Consider the following 14,962-nt stretch of genomic DNA (forward strand, 5'->3'; position numbering starts at 1 on the left):
TACCCATCACACACAGTGATGCTAGCACCATGCTTTCAAAATTTTTAAAGCTTTTATTTATTATTATACATAGGTACACTGTAACTGACTTCAGATCTCATTATGGGTGGTTGTGAGCCACCATGTGGTTGCTGGGATTTGAACTCAGGACCTTCGGAAGAGCAGTAAGTACTCTTATCTGCTGAGCCATCTTGCCAGCCCAGGCTTTCACTTTTCAACATGAACTCATAACAAGTACATTATTTTTCAGAAAAAATAAAGAGATTATGATTAATAAAGTTATTCAACCTAGATGGCACCACTAAAACAAACAATATCCAATGTCATACTTACAAATATACCATGGACTCTTAAACAACAAATACAAGAATATAATCAAAGTACAAGAAATCACTGGGCCAACACTTCCCCTTTGCACTCTCCCTGCGTCTCAGTTCTCTCCTTTGATGGGTTAGAAAAGGAGGGCTGTTCCAACAAAACTGGAGAGATTGGCTTGAAGCATTCTGATGTTTCAATGTTGTAGAACATACTTAGGACCTCAAAAAGTATCTCATGCTCTATGGTAAAGAAGAGCATTTCTCTAAGGATAACTGGTATATCTGTGTGAGATATACCACACAGAGATGTATAAACATCTTCCATGTTTATATATTGATACGTCATCAGAGAAGAGGGTTGTAGATCCCCTGATCTTGAGTAGTGAGTGCTCATGACCCTCCCAACTTGGATGGTAAGATCTGAACTCAGGTCATTCCTAAGAAGAATATGTACTGAGTGATTTGCTCAATCACATAGTATTTTTTATCCAATATACTATATCTTTCAAAGATTAACTAAGTAATTAAATGAATGAATGCATGAAATAAATTAACCATAGGCTTGCAGGATCTAGGATGACATATTGAGCTGAGCTGCTTGTGACTGGGTGACTTAGTTCTTGCTTTCCTGTGTTTTGTTTCCTGTAATGCATGTATTAAAAAAATAAGCGAAAGCTTCTTTTAAAAAAAATTAACCATAGGAATGTGACACATCAATATTAAGACTGTGCATATGTTGATTTTGTATCATAAATTGAATACAATCTGAAGAAAATTCCTAACAATATTATACAGAAAATGTATTTGCTAAGCCAAATGTAAACACTCAGAATTCTCAATACTATTATGAGCATGTAGAACACACATTGCTACAATATGATATCTATAATTATTCACAAATGTACTTCAATCATGAATTTGTATGATATTTGCAAGAAAATAAAAAGATGAAGAGGACAAGGCAAGGACAAAAGCACAGAAATACACTTAAGTTCCAAACAGAAGACTTAGAAAAAATCAGACAGGGAAAATATAATCTTGACCAATGTTACCTGACTATGTATGATCATATATGTATAGAAATTAAATAAAAACACAGATTTCACAACTTGACAAACTTAAATCTACATGATTCCTAAGTTGTAAGGTTACTCACCCTAGAGTTTCTGATCTCTTTCTTCCAAAGAGAGGCCCCACACTCTAATGCTCTGTCTAGAAATGGAGGTCACCAGAGAGTTCTGTTATGACTCTGCAACCTCTCAGTTCCCTTTGTACATTAAGGCAAATCCAGCCCCTACTGATGCTCATGAACAAAACTACACTGAAGAATAATTTAATGTATGCTTCCTAAAACTTGGCAGAGCCTTCCCTTCCCAGGGGATCAACACAGGGAGACTCATAGGCCAAGGGCCACAGTCCAGGCCACCAGAGGGCTAACAGTCTGGTTGAGAGTCCATTCCAGTTCCAATAACTCTGACAGCCTGCTTTTGCTAGAAAAATAGTAGCATCCATATTCACCATGGCATGACTGGTGGTCTAACCCACAGCTTCTTACAGCAGCAACAGAGCAGAAAACTGGAAATGATCAATAAGCTACCCTCCCAATGGTACCCATGGTTACTAGGCATGCCCAGAGTCCCACATAAACTAGAGCCACTCAGCTAAGCTTTAGGACAGTAGCAACTCCTCTACTGGTTGAACAGTACGACATAGCAGTGATGCAGCAAATTGACTCACACAGCACAGGCCTTCCAAGCTCTGACCTTCCACCTTAGTCTGGGAAATGTGTATTTTAGTAGTGTCTTAGTGTTTCCATTGCTGTGAGAAAACACCATGACTGAGGCAATTCTTTCTTTCTTCTTCAGATTTATTTACTTTATTTATATGAGTACTCTGTAGCTGTCTTCAGACACACCAGAAGGGGGCATCAGATCCCATTAGAGATGGTTGTGAGTCACAGTGTGGTTGCTGGGACTTGAACTCAGGACCTCTGGTAGAGCAATCAGTGCTCTTAATCACTGACCCATCTCTCCAGCCCCAACCAAGGCAACTCTTCTAAAGGACAACATTTAATTGAGGCTTGCTTACAGTTTCAGAAGTTCAGTCCATTATCATCATAATAGGAAGAGTGAAAGTGTCCAGGCAGATATGATGCTTAAAAAGGAGGTGAGATATACATATTGATCAGAGGGGAACCAGAAAAAGTGTCTCCTCTTCTGCAGAAAGCCAGGAAGAGTGCCTCTTCTGCAGTAGGTGTAGCTTGAGCATAGAACCTTAAAATCCACCTCACAGTGACACACTTCCTCCAAAAAGGCAACACCTATGCCACCAAGGATACAACTCCTAATACTGTCACTCCCTGTGGGCCTAGCATTCAAACACATGAGTATATAGAGCCCAAACCTACTCAAACCACTGGAAGTACAAATTCTGTTAGTCTCCCCTAACACATGTTGTTTCCTCTTCGCAGGGATAGAGTTCTTTGGTCTCATATTTTATTTCCAACTCATGTCCAAATAAGCCATCCATTACCTTAGAGCTGGGAAATCCAGTAGCCAAAATTTGATAAAATTCAAACAGCATCAACAATTAAAGCAAAAAGACACCACGAATTTAAAAGCAAGGAGTGGTCTATAGGAGAGAGGTAAGAGGAGATAGTAATGATATAATGATAACCTCAAAAAGTTATTTTAAAAAATTTAAAAGGTTTTCTGGCCCCATGCACTCCAGAGACGTGAGACATGTATTACAGCACACCAAGGTTGACTCACACTTTTTCTCTCAGGCTGAACATTTTCAGCCAGGAAAAATAACACTCCTGTTGGACATAGACACACTAGTTTGTCCACAACCTCTGTTTTGCTTGAACTTAAGAAATTTAATTTCACAATAAGTTCAGTTCTTTATTCTGATTCCTGATAGCTCCACTGTGTGAACCCTAGGAAATGGCAGTCAGGACATTGATCTCTCAGCTATATTTGGTCACCTGAGTAATCCAAACTGCTGTCAAAGTTCGAAAGCTTTCAACCTTCTTCCTCAGCTGCATTTCTGTGGTGGACTACATTTGCTTCAGTGTTGGTCGGTTATCTCACTTTCTTCATGTGTTCCTCTTCAGTTTTATTTCCACAATAAATAACAGGTAGGATGGAGGACTCTCATTCTCTGGTCTCCTTTCCTTCTTACATCCTTCTCACTTGGTCAAGGCTCAGCTTAGAAAAGCACTTAGCTATATTGGCTTTGAAAAAGAGTAGGTTTTTATCTGGTAGAGGAAAAAAAAATAAGATACTGAGTGACTTTGCCCCTCTACACAAGGTTAGCTGCTGAGATCTGTAACTGATAACAAGCTGCTACCATCAGTAATTGTCCTGTCACTTCTGAGCTGACCTATTAAGGTCAACTGTTATTGCACATATCTTTGTAGGAGAGTTCCCTAATAGGAAATTCAATGTACTTTGGCTCACATGGAGCTAAGTAATACATCTTCCAGTCTGGTATGCCATCATTTATGTCATGATTTAATAGAAGCTTAGAAATTATTAAATCACTCGCTGTATATTGCTTTTGGCAAGATAGCCATTTTTACTAGATTGATCCTGCCAATCCATGAGCATGGGAGATCTTTCTATCTTCTGAGATCTTCAATTTCTTTCTTTAGACACTAGAAGTTCTTATCGTACAGATCTTTCACTTCCTTAGTTAGAGTCACACCAAGGTATTTAATGTTATTTGTGACTATTGAGAAGGATGTTGTTTCCCTAAATTCTTTCTCAGCCTGTTTATCCCTTGTGTAGAGAAAGGCCATTGACATGTTTGAGTTAATTTTATATCCAGCTACTTCACCGAAGCTGTTTATCAGGTTTAGGAGTTCTCTGGTGGAATTTTTAGGGTCACTTAAATATACTATCATATCATCTGTAAAAAGTGATATTTTGACTTCTTCCTTTCCAATTTGCATCCCCTTGATCTCCTTTTGTTGTCTAATTGCTCTGGCTAGGACTTCAAGTACAATGTTGAATAGGTAGGGAGAAAGTGGGCAGCCTTGTCTAATCCCTGATTTTAGTGGGATTGCTTCCAGCTTTTCACCATTTACTTTGATGTTGGCTACTGGTTTGCTGTAGATTTCTCTTATCATATTTAGATATGGGCCTTGAATTCCTGACCATTCCAAGATTTTATCATGAATGGGTGTTGGATCTTGCCAAAAGCAATCTACAGATTCAATGCAATCCCCATCAAAATTCCAACTCAATTCTTCAATGAATTAGAAAGGGCAATCTGCAAATTCATCTGGAATAACAAAAAACCTAGGATAGCAAAAACTCTGCTCAAGGATAAAAAAATCCTCCAGTGGAATCACCATGCCTGACCTAAAGCTTTACTACAGAGCAATTGTGTTAAAAACTGCATGGTACTGGTATAGCGACAGACAAGTAGACCAATGGAATAGAACTGAAGACCCAGAAATGAACCCATACACCTATGGTCACTTGATCTTTGACAAGGGAACTAAAACCATCCAGTGGAAAAAAGACAGCATTTTCAACAAATAGTGCTGGAACAACTGGTGGTTATCATGTAGAAGAATTCTAATTGATCCATTTCTATCTCCTTGTAGTAAGGGCAAATCTAAGTGGATTAAGAAACTCCACATAAAACCAGACAGTGAAACTTATAAAGGAGAAAGTAGGGTAAAGCCTCAAAGATATGGGTACAGGGGGGAAATTCCTGAATAGAACAACAATGGCTTGTGCTGTAAGATCGAGAATAGACAAATGGGACCTCATAAAATTGCAAAGCTTCTGCAAGGCAAAAGACACCGTCAATAAGACAAAAAGGCCACCAACAGATTGGGAAAGGATCTTTACCTACCCTAAATCAGATAGGAGACTAATATCCAATATATATAAAGAACTCAAGAAGGTGGACTCCAGAAAATCAAATAACCCCATTAAAAAATGGGGCTCAGAGCTAAACATGAAATCTCACCTGAGGAATACCGAATGGCTGAGAAACACCTGAAAAAAATGTTCAACATCCTTAACCATCAGGGAAATGCAAATCAAAACAACCCTGAGATTCCACCTCACACCAGTCAGAATGGCTAAGATCAAAAATTCAGGTGACAGCAGATGCTGGCTAGGATGTGGAGAAAGAGGAACACTCCTCCATTGTTGGTGGGATTGCAAGCTTGTACAACCACTCTGGAAATCAGTCCAGTGGTTCCTCAAAAAATTGGACATAGTACTACCGGAGGATCCCGCAATACTACTCCTGGGTATATATCCAGAAGATGTTCCAACCGGTAAGAAGGACACATGCTCCACTATGTTCATAGCAGCCTTATTTATAATAGCCAGAAGCTGGAAAGAACCCAGATGCCCCTCAACAGAGGAATGGATACAGAAAATGTGGTACATTTACACAATGGAGTACTACTCAGCTATTAAAAAGAATGAATTTATGAAATTCCTAGACAAATGGATGGACCTGGAGGGCATCATCCTGAGTAAGGTAACCCAATCACAAAAGAACTCACACAATATGTACTCACTGATAAGTGGATATTAGCCCAGAAACTTAGAATACCCAAGATATAAGATACAATTTGATAAACACATGAAACTCAAGAAGAACGAAGACCAAAGTGTGGACACTTTGCCCCTTCTTAGAATTGGGAACAAAACACCCATGGAAGGAGTTACAGAGACAAAGTTTGGAGCTGAGATGAAAGGATGGACCATCTAAAGACTGCCATATCCAGGGATCCATCCCATATTCAGCTTCCAAATGCTGACACCATTGTATACACTAGCAAGATTTTGCTGAAAGGACCCAGATATAGCTGTCTCTTGTGAGACTATGCCAGGGCCTAGCAAACACAGAAGTGGATGCTCACAGTCAGCTATTGGTTGTATCACAGGACCCCCAATGGAGGAGCTAGAGAAAGTAACCAAGGAGCTAAAGGGATCTGCAACCCTATCGGTGGAACAACAACAATATGTACCCCCCGGAGCTTGTGTCTCTAGCTGCATATATATCAGAAGATGGCCTAGTCGCCCATCAGTGAAAAGAGAGGCCCATTGGTAGTGCAAACTTTATATGCCTCAGTACAGGGGAACGCCAGGGCCAAGACGTGGGAGTGGGTGGGTGAGGGAGTCAGTGGGGGAGCGTGTGGGGGACTTTTGGGATAGCATTGGAAATGTAAATGAAATAAATACCTAATTAAAAAAATTACTCACTGTGCTCCCATTGTATCTTCTTTATGATGATGACCCAGAAAGTAGACTGCCTTACACTTCAGTCTGTGATCTAGCTATTATCTACCTCATTTATTCCTCAGTGTACCTCATAAACTATCCATCCATTTGTGGTCTGAAACCAGAGCCATGATCTACATGCAAATCCTTTCCTGTTATTGCAATAGACATCCACTACATGACTCAAAGAGGTTTTTTGTTGTTGTTTCTTTGTTTTGTTTTGTTTTGTTTTGTTTTCGAGACAGGGTTTCTCTGTGTAGCCCTGGCTGTCCTGGAACTCACTTTGTAGACCAGGTTGGCCTCGAACTCAGAAATCTGCTTGCCTCTGCCTCCCGAGTGCTGGGATTAAAGGCGTGTGCCACCACGCCCAGCCTCAAAGAGGTTATTTTAAGCTGTGGTGGTACAGTCCTTTAATTTTAGAGCTTTTAAGTTTTAGTCAGAATGACAGCAAGGACAATATCTTGTAGAGCAACAAACTAGGACTAAGGTGACCCTACTCACCACAGCGTTGGTATATTCCCAAGTCCATGGGGAAAATCCAATTTTCAGGAATAAGCAGGTACAGAAAGCTAGGCTATACTTATCTGGATTCCATTTTAAAAGAGACAGGTGAATCCAAGTCTTACAACTTTTTGATGCCATGAATTTAACATGAAGTTTTAGTTTACAAAAATAGATATATTAGCAATACCATTGTATTGAAATCCATGTTGTAGAAAAAGCAGTATACAGGTGTCTGTAAGACAACAGAAGTAGATTCATGTCTTTATGACACAGCAAAATTCCAGATTTTGTGAAAAGTCATGAACATATACACCTGCTGAATAAGAATATATCTATATCTATCTATATTTCAGGAACAAATTCAACATAGGTGATCTTTATATATGTAACTATGCTAAAGCTTCTGGCTTCTAAAAAATACTAAGAACTTTGTTCCTTATTCTGAGATTAAAACCCACTGGCTTAGGCAATTAACATTTGTTCCTTAACAGTGCGAGATGAGGTAATGGATGAATTGCTAGGGCTACTTTCTCTCTTGCCCAGAAGCCTCGCTTTGCACTTGCTAGGTAGGAGAGAGGTTTGGAACAATAAACATTTATTGAACCAGCAGAGTCATGCTCACAGAAGGAAAAAATTTTACACAAGCAAATATGCATAAGCACACATGTATTCATACATACACACTCATTATCACATACTTATTCACTGAGCTTAACAATCTGTCTAGGCAACTTACATACTTACACAGACAGCCCTATACTTACAAACATATGCATATGAAGCAAATGCCCACACACCAGTGCAGAAAGAACTCATTCATTCTGGATGGAAAATACGCTTCAGCCTTTATTGCATAATTAAGGAAAAAGCTTGCACTCTTTTATTAGTAAATGAATTAAACCTAAGTCTGTAAGAAAATAGTATTTCCCTCTTTAGTAAAACTAAACTTGCTTTGTGTTAAGAAAAAAAAATCTGTTTTTCCTCATGGTAATGAGAAGTCTAACTGCTCTTTCTGCTGTCTCTGAAGGTTCTGCTTTGTCCCTCTTCATCTCTCTTTTATGTTCTATTATATTTTGCTATACCTTAGTTTCTAATTCTTTGTCTGCATTCTGTGTTTTGCTATCTCTCTTTGCCCTTTCTAACATTATCATTCCTACTTTTTTTGTACCTGATTTTAGGAAAATGTATCACATGATTTTTCCAAGCATCCTACTTTTTTATTTTTGCAAAAGTTCACTAGAAGTTCAGACATAAATTCAAATCATAAAATGATAAGAGTTTACAACAGAGATGCTCTCATGTATTTTCTTTAAGACTACTTACCTAACTATACATTTTCTGTCACTAGCTCCACAGGCTCTTTGAATGTTAAAAGCCATAATTGTTAAACAAAACAAAGCAAAACACAAAACAAAACAAAACAAAACAAAACAAAACAAAACAAAACAAAACACCATAACTCTTGTGTCCAAGTTAACAGTGGAGTTTGGTATAGATAAATGCAAGAATTATTTTTTCTTCTGTCCTTGCACCTACAATAAATCATTCATTTCTTCTTATGACCTGTAGTTTATGGTTTTACAGCTCTATGGAATGTATTTAAGTTGGAAATGCTGCTTTGTATCTCAGAAACAATTAACTCATGACACAGTGAAGCCTGTCAGAGTTCTAACAGCAGTTTTTATATTAGACAAAGATTTAATAGCAGTCCTATCATATAGGGCTTAATAATTACTAATATAACTTTAGGAAATACTAAAGAATCATCATTAGGTATTAAGAAATCATCTGTTTGCCTATATAGCATCAATACAAGGCAGTACATCTTCATTGATCTGTGGAAAATCTGTCCAATAGGGTAGGCTAATACCCAAGGATTATTATTTAATTTAATTATGGCAAGAAAATCATCTCAATAGCAGGGATCAAATCCTGAAAATGTCATCCCTTTGGCCTTGCCTGCAAGGGCTCATCCATTCTGCTTTACAGTCCATGGTGAGGCAATCTCAGGAAGAGACGCTAGTCTTTAACCTTTCTTAGATGCCTCCAGACCAAAAAAAAAAAAAAAAAGGATGACAGTTTTCCAATTTAAGCTTGCTCAATATCAAAATGAATATCAAAATGACACTTGTACATATAAAGATTGGATACATTTTTAAATATTATATGCTGTTTCATTATAGAACATGACAGTTTTCTTCTATGACTCAGTTTGCCAAAAACAGCTAAAGCTTTCTAATGATTGTAAAAGCAAGGTTAGATATATATGTCATTCATCTGTCTGTCTGTCTATCTATCTATCTATCTATGCAGAGACTTCGATTTTAAGAACTGATTCTAATGAAATTATTTTTTCACAGGTACAATTTTAAATCTTTGTACATTTGATTATATTTTATATTTTATTATATATTATTATATAATATTTATATTATATTTTCAAAACTGCACATGTTGAAATTAAAGGGTATATTGATTGATTGATTCACATCCTGATCACAGCCCCACTTCTCCTTCCAGTACCACTTATATCTCCTTCCCACTTCCCACTTTGATGTGCCCCCATGGGTACCAACCTACTCTGGCACAACAATTTGCAGCAGGACTAGATGTATTCTGTCCCACTATGGTCAGACCAGGCAGCACAACTAGCAGAAAGGAATCTAAGGCCAGGCAAGAGTGTCAGACACAGCTCCTGCTCCAGTTGTTAGGGAAACCATATGAAGAACAAGCTGCGCATGTACGATATATGTGCAAGGGCCAAGGGCCAGCCGATGCATGCCCTTTACAGGGTGTTTTAGACTCTGTGAGCCCCAAAGGGACCAGGGTAGTTGACTGTGTAGGTCATCTTGTAGTGTACTTGACCATTCTGTCTCTTTAATCATTCCCCCAACTTCCCACAAGACTCCTGAGATCTGTCTAACACATTCCACTGTGTGTCTTTGTATCTGCTTCCAGCAGATGCTTTGTGAATGCAGGTAAGATTTGCTGAAGGATATGGCAGTCTCTAGATGGTCCATTCTTTCGTCTCAGATCCAAACTCTGTCTCTGTAGCTCCTTCCATGGGCGCCTTGCTCCCAATTCCAAGAAGGAGCAAAGTATCCACACCTTGGTTTTCGTTCTTCCCGACCTTCATGTGTTTCACAAATTGTATCTTATATCTTGGGTATTCTAAGTTTCTGGGCTAATATCCACTTATCAGTGAGTACATATCATGTGAGTTCTTTTGTGATTGAGTTACCTCACTCAGGATGATGCACTCCAGGTCCATCCATTTGCCTAGCAATTTCATAAATTCATTCTTTTTAATAGCTGAGTAGTACTCCATTGTGTAAATGTACCACATTTTCTGTATCCATTCCTCTGTTGAGGGGCATCTGGGTTCTTTCCAGCTTCTGGCTATTATAAATAAGGCTGCTATGAACATAGTGGAGCATGTGTCCTTCTTACCGGTTGGAACATCTTCTGGATATATACCCAGGAGAGGTATTGCGGGATCCTTCGGTAGTACTATGCCCAATTTTTTGAGGAACCACTGGACTGATTTCCAGAGTGGTTGTACAAGCTTGCAATCCCACCAACAATGGAGGAGTGTTCCTCTTTCTCCACATCCTAGCCAGCATCTGCTGTCACCTGAATTTTTGATCTTAGCCATTCTGACTGGTGTGAGGTGGAATCTCAGGGTTGTTTTGATTTGCATTTCCCTGATGGTTAAGGATGTTGAACATTTTTTTCAGGTGCTTCTCAGCCATTCAGTATTCCTCAGGTGAAAATTCTTTGTTTAGCTCTAAGCTCCTGGGGATCCATCCCATAATCAGCCTCCAAATGCTGACACCATTGCATACACTGGCAAGATTTTGCTGAAAGGGCCCTGATATAGCTGTCTCTTGTGAGACTATGCCCAGACCTAGCAAACACAGAAGTGGATGCTGACAGTCAGCTATTGGATGGATCACAGGGCCCCCAATGGAGGAGCTGGAGGAAGAACCCAGGGAGCTGGGGGGGGGGATCTGCAACCCTATAGGTGGAACAACAATATGAACTAACCAGTACCCCCACCCCCAGAGCTCATGTCTCTAGCTGCATAATATCAGAAGATGGTCTGGTCGGCCATCAGCAGAAAGAGAGGCCCATTGGTCATGTAGACCTTATATGCCACAGTACAGGGGAACGCCAGGGCCAAGAAGTGGGAGTGGGTGGTTGAGGGAGTGTGTGTGGGAGGGTGTGGGGGACTTTTGGGATAGCACTGGAAATGTAAATGAAATAAATACCTAATAATAATAGTAAATATTTTTAAATGAAAAAAAAGAAAGTTTGCTGAAGGAAGCAAAAGCCAAGATCACAAGTTTGAGGACATCCTAGACATATATGTTTAAATTAGTCTCTGTTAGCTTGAACAGACCTTAGAAGAAGAAAGACATATTTTTAAGCCAATGATAATTCAAAATTTTTAAATGTTCTGGTGACCCCAAGTATAAAACAAACATCTGATTTGCAGGCAACCATAGAAAATGCAGGGAGGATGATGGAGCAGAGACTGATGTCAAGGCCAGTCAATAATTAGTTCAACTTGGTTTCCATCCCACAGGTGAGGACCAATCCCTGACACCATTAATGAGACTCTGTTATGCTTACAGACACTGTCTAGGATGTTTGCCCTCTGAGAGGCTCCACTCAGTAACTGGACTCAGAGGGATCCCAAAATCCACAGCCAAACAGTAGATGGAGCTTGGAGACTCTTATAGAAGAGTTGAGGGAAGGATTGTGGGCCCCAAAGGAGATAGAACTTTACAGGAAGACAGAAGAGCCGAATCAACTAACATGGGCCACTGGGGCTCTTGCAGACTGAACCACCAACCAAAGAGCATACACAGGCTGGACCTAGGCCTCCATGCACATATGTTGCAGGTGTGCAGCTTGATCTTGATGTTGGTCCCAAACATCTGGAACAGGGGTTATCCCAAAAGCTATTGCCTGTTTCTGGAATATGATCTTATAGCTGAGCTGCCTTGTCTGACCTCAGTAGGAAAGGCCATATCTAGCCTCACAGAGACTTGAAGTGCAAGTGTGTGGGAATACCCATAGGGGCCACCACACACTCATAGATGGGGGAATGGGTTAAGGATTGTGGGAGGCAATACTTACAAGGGGGCAGTGAGTTGAAAATATAGTGAATAAGTTTTAAAAAAAGTATCTGGTCTATGTAGGGTATTGGTTCTAATGCTTTGATTTAGTCGGGAATCTGTGTGTTCAAATGCTAAAGGTCTTTGTTACCATTTGTTTTCTGATCCATCAATGAAGATGCCAACAGCCAATGGCTGAGCACATGTTGGAACATTTAGAGTTGCACGGGTAGGACACAGAGAGGACAGAGAAATTTGCCATGACCCAGGAGGACAGAGATAGGACAGACTTGGAGCTGAAGAGGAGATCATCTAACATGTAGGTGGAAAGTGAAAATAGAGCATCAAGGGGCATTCCAAAATCTTGGGCAGCAAGGCCAATAGGCTTCATAGAAATTAACCAGGCAGCTAAGCAGAGGACAGATTTAGAGGTGTTGAGCTAAGAGTAAAGGTAACCTGGCAACTAAGCTGAGGGCAGATTTAGAGGTGTTTAGTCAGGAGTACCAGATGGAAGGGCATGCTAGCCATGGGAGTCTTAGGTGTACCCAGCCACTGAGCCAAATGACAAATTAAAAATGTACTATTGTGTGTTTGTCTTTCATTCTGTGGATCCTTAGTCATCAGGAAAATGCAAATAAAAATGACACTGATTGGGCTGGAGAGATGGCTCTGTGGTTAAGAGCACCGACTACTCTTCTGAAGATCCTGAGTTCAAATCCCAGCAACCACATGGTGGCTCACAACCATCCATAATGAGATCTGACGCCCTCTTCTGGTGCATCTGAAGACAGCTACAGTGTACTTAGATATAATAATAAATAAATCTTTTTTAAAAATGACACTGATATTCCACCTTACACCCATCAGAATGACTAAGATAAAAAAAACTCAAGGGACTGCACATCGCAAGGATGTGGAGCAAGAAGAACACTTCTCCATTGCTGGTGGGAGTGAAAATTTGTACAACCTCTCTGGAAATTAATTTGGCAGTTTCTCAGAAAACTGAAAATAATTCTACTCATGACACAGCCATAAAACTCCTGGGCATATACCCAACCTATGTTCCACCATACCACAGGACACCTGCTCCATTCTGATCATAGGAGCTTTATTTGTAATACCAGAAAGTGGAAACCATCCAGATGTCTCTCAACAGACGAATGGGTAAAGAAAATATTACATTTATACAATAGAATACTATGCAGTTATTAAAAACAAGGACAAAAAAAGGCTTTAAACATTGATTGCATCCATGGGGTTCCTCTCCTATGTTTTGTGTTCTTTTATGATATGTGAGACTAGACTGACTTGCAAAGGCTTTGCCACATTAATGACACTCATAGGGTTTCTCTCCTGTATGTGTTCTTTCATGTCTTAGGAGTTCACTGCTTCTTGCAAAGGCTTTACCGCATTGGTTATATTCAAAAGGTTTCTCTCCTGTGTGGATTCTTTTATGTGTTAGAAGACTACTACTTTGTGTAAAGGCTTTACTACATTGGTTACATTCACAAGGTTTCTCTCCTGTATGTGTTCTTCTATGTATTTGAAAATGACTGTGAACTCTAAAGGCTTGACCACACCAATGACACTCATAGGGTTTCTCTCCTGTATGTGTTCTTCTATGTATTTGAAGATGAGTGTAAAATCTAAAGGCTAAACCAGAGTGATGACACTCATAGGGTTTCCCTCCTGTATGCGTTTTTTTTTTATATAAGAGACCATACTGATGTGCAAAGTGTTTACCACAATGACTACATTCATAAGGTTTCTCTCCAGTATGTGTTCTTTTATGTGTTAGGAGATGATTGTTTTGTGCAAAAACTTTACCACATTGGTTACATTCAAAAGGTTTCTCTCCTGTATGGATTCTTTTACGTGGTAGAAGACTACTACTTTGTGCAAAGGCTTTACCACATTGATAACATTGAAAACCTTTCTCTCCTGGATGAACTCTTTTATGGCTTTGAAGAGACATGTGAGATACAAAGTCTCTACCACATTGGTTACTCTCATATGTATTCTCTCCAGCAAGTGTTATTTTATGAATCTGGAGACTACTGTTATATGCAAAGGCTTCACAATGTTGGACACCTCTATAGGGTTTCTCTCCAGTATGAATTCTTTCATGTCTTTGGTTATGACTCTGAAATACATAGGCTTTCTCCCCAAGTTGAATAAACTCAGAGGGTTGCTCTTCAGTATGACTTCTTTCATGCCTGCAAAGACAATTGGCACGTGTGAAAGCTTTCTCACATTCAAAACACAGATGAATCTTTTCGTCTGTGTGAGTAAGTTTTACAATTTAGTCTAATCGTAAAGAACAACCTGATCTTAATCTATTATTCCTTTGTTTACATCCATGGAGTTCCCATTCATTGTGGGTTCCTTTGCATCTTTGAAGATACACGGGATGGGAAGAACATTGATGACATGGCTCACAATTATATCATCCTTTTTCTATATGAGTGTGTTCACATATTTGAAGATAACAGGAAGAACTCAGAGCTTGACCACACTGATTTCATTCATTAATTTGCAAAGTGAACCAAATCAAACAGAAGAATTGTCACATCCCTCATATTCAGCCATTTTCTGCAGTGTGATTTGTCGAAATACCCACATTAAAGTTGGAAAACTAATTAGTTGTAAACTTCTAGCACATTTAGAAGTCTACTCAAAGTGGGAAATACTACATATCTTCTAAATGTGTTGGAAGAGGGAGAGGTTGTTGTTTCTTTCAATACTCCTTTGTTCACATGGC

The 14,962-nt window shown here is 39.3% G+C and overlaps 1 pseudogene; it reads right to left on the reverse strand.

Annotated features, from left to right (window-relative positions):
- Gm10770 (predicted gene 10770) lies at window positions 13,535-14,229 on the reverse strand (annotated as a pseudogene).

This window comes from Mus musculus, chromosome 2 (assembly GCF_000001635.26).
Source record: "Mus musculus strain C57BL/6J chromosome 2, GRCm38.p6 C57BL/6J".
In the NCBI taxonomy this organism is placed as follows: Eukaryota; Metazoa; Chordata; class Mammalia; order Rodentia; family Muridae; genus Mus; species Mus musculus.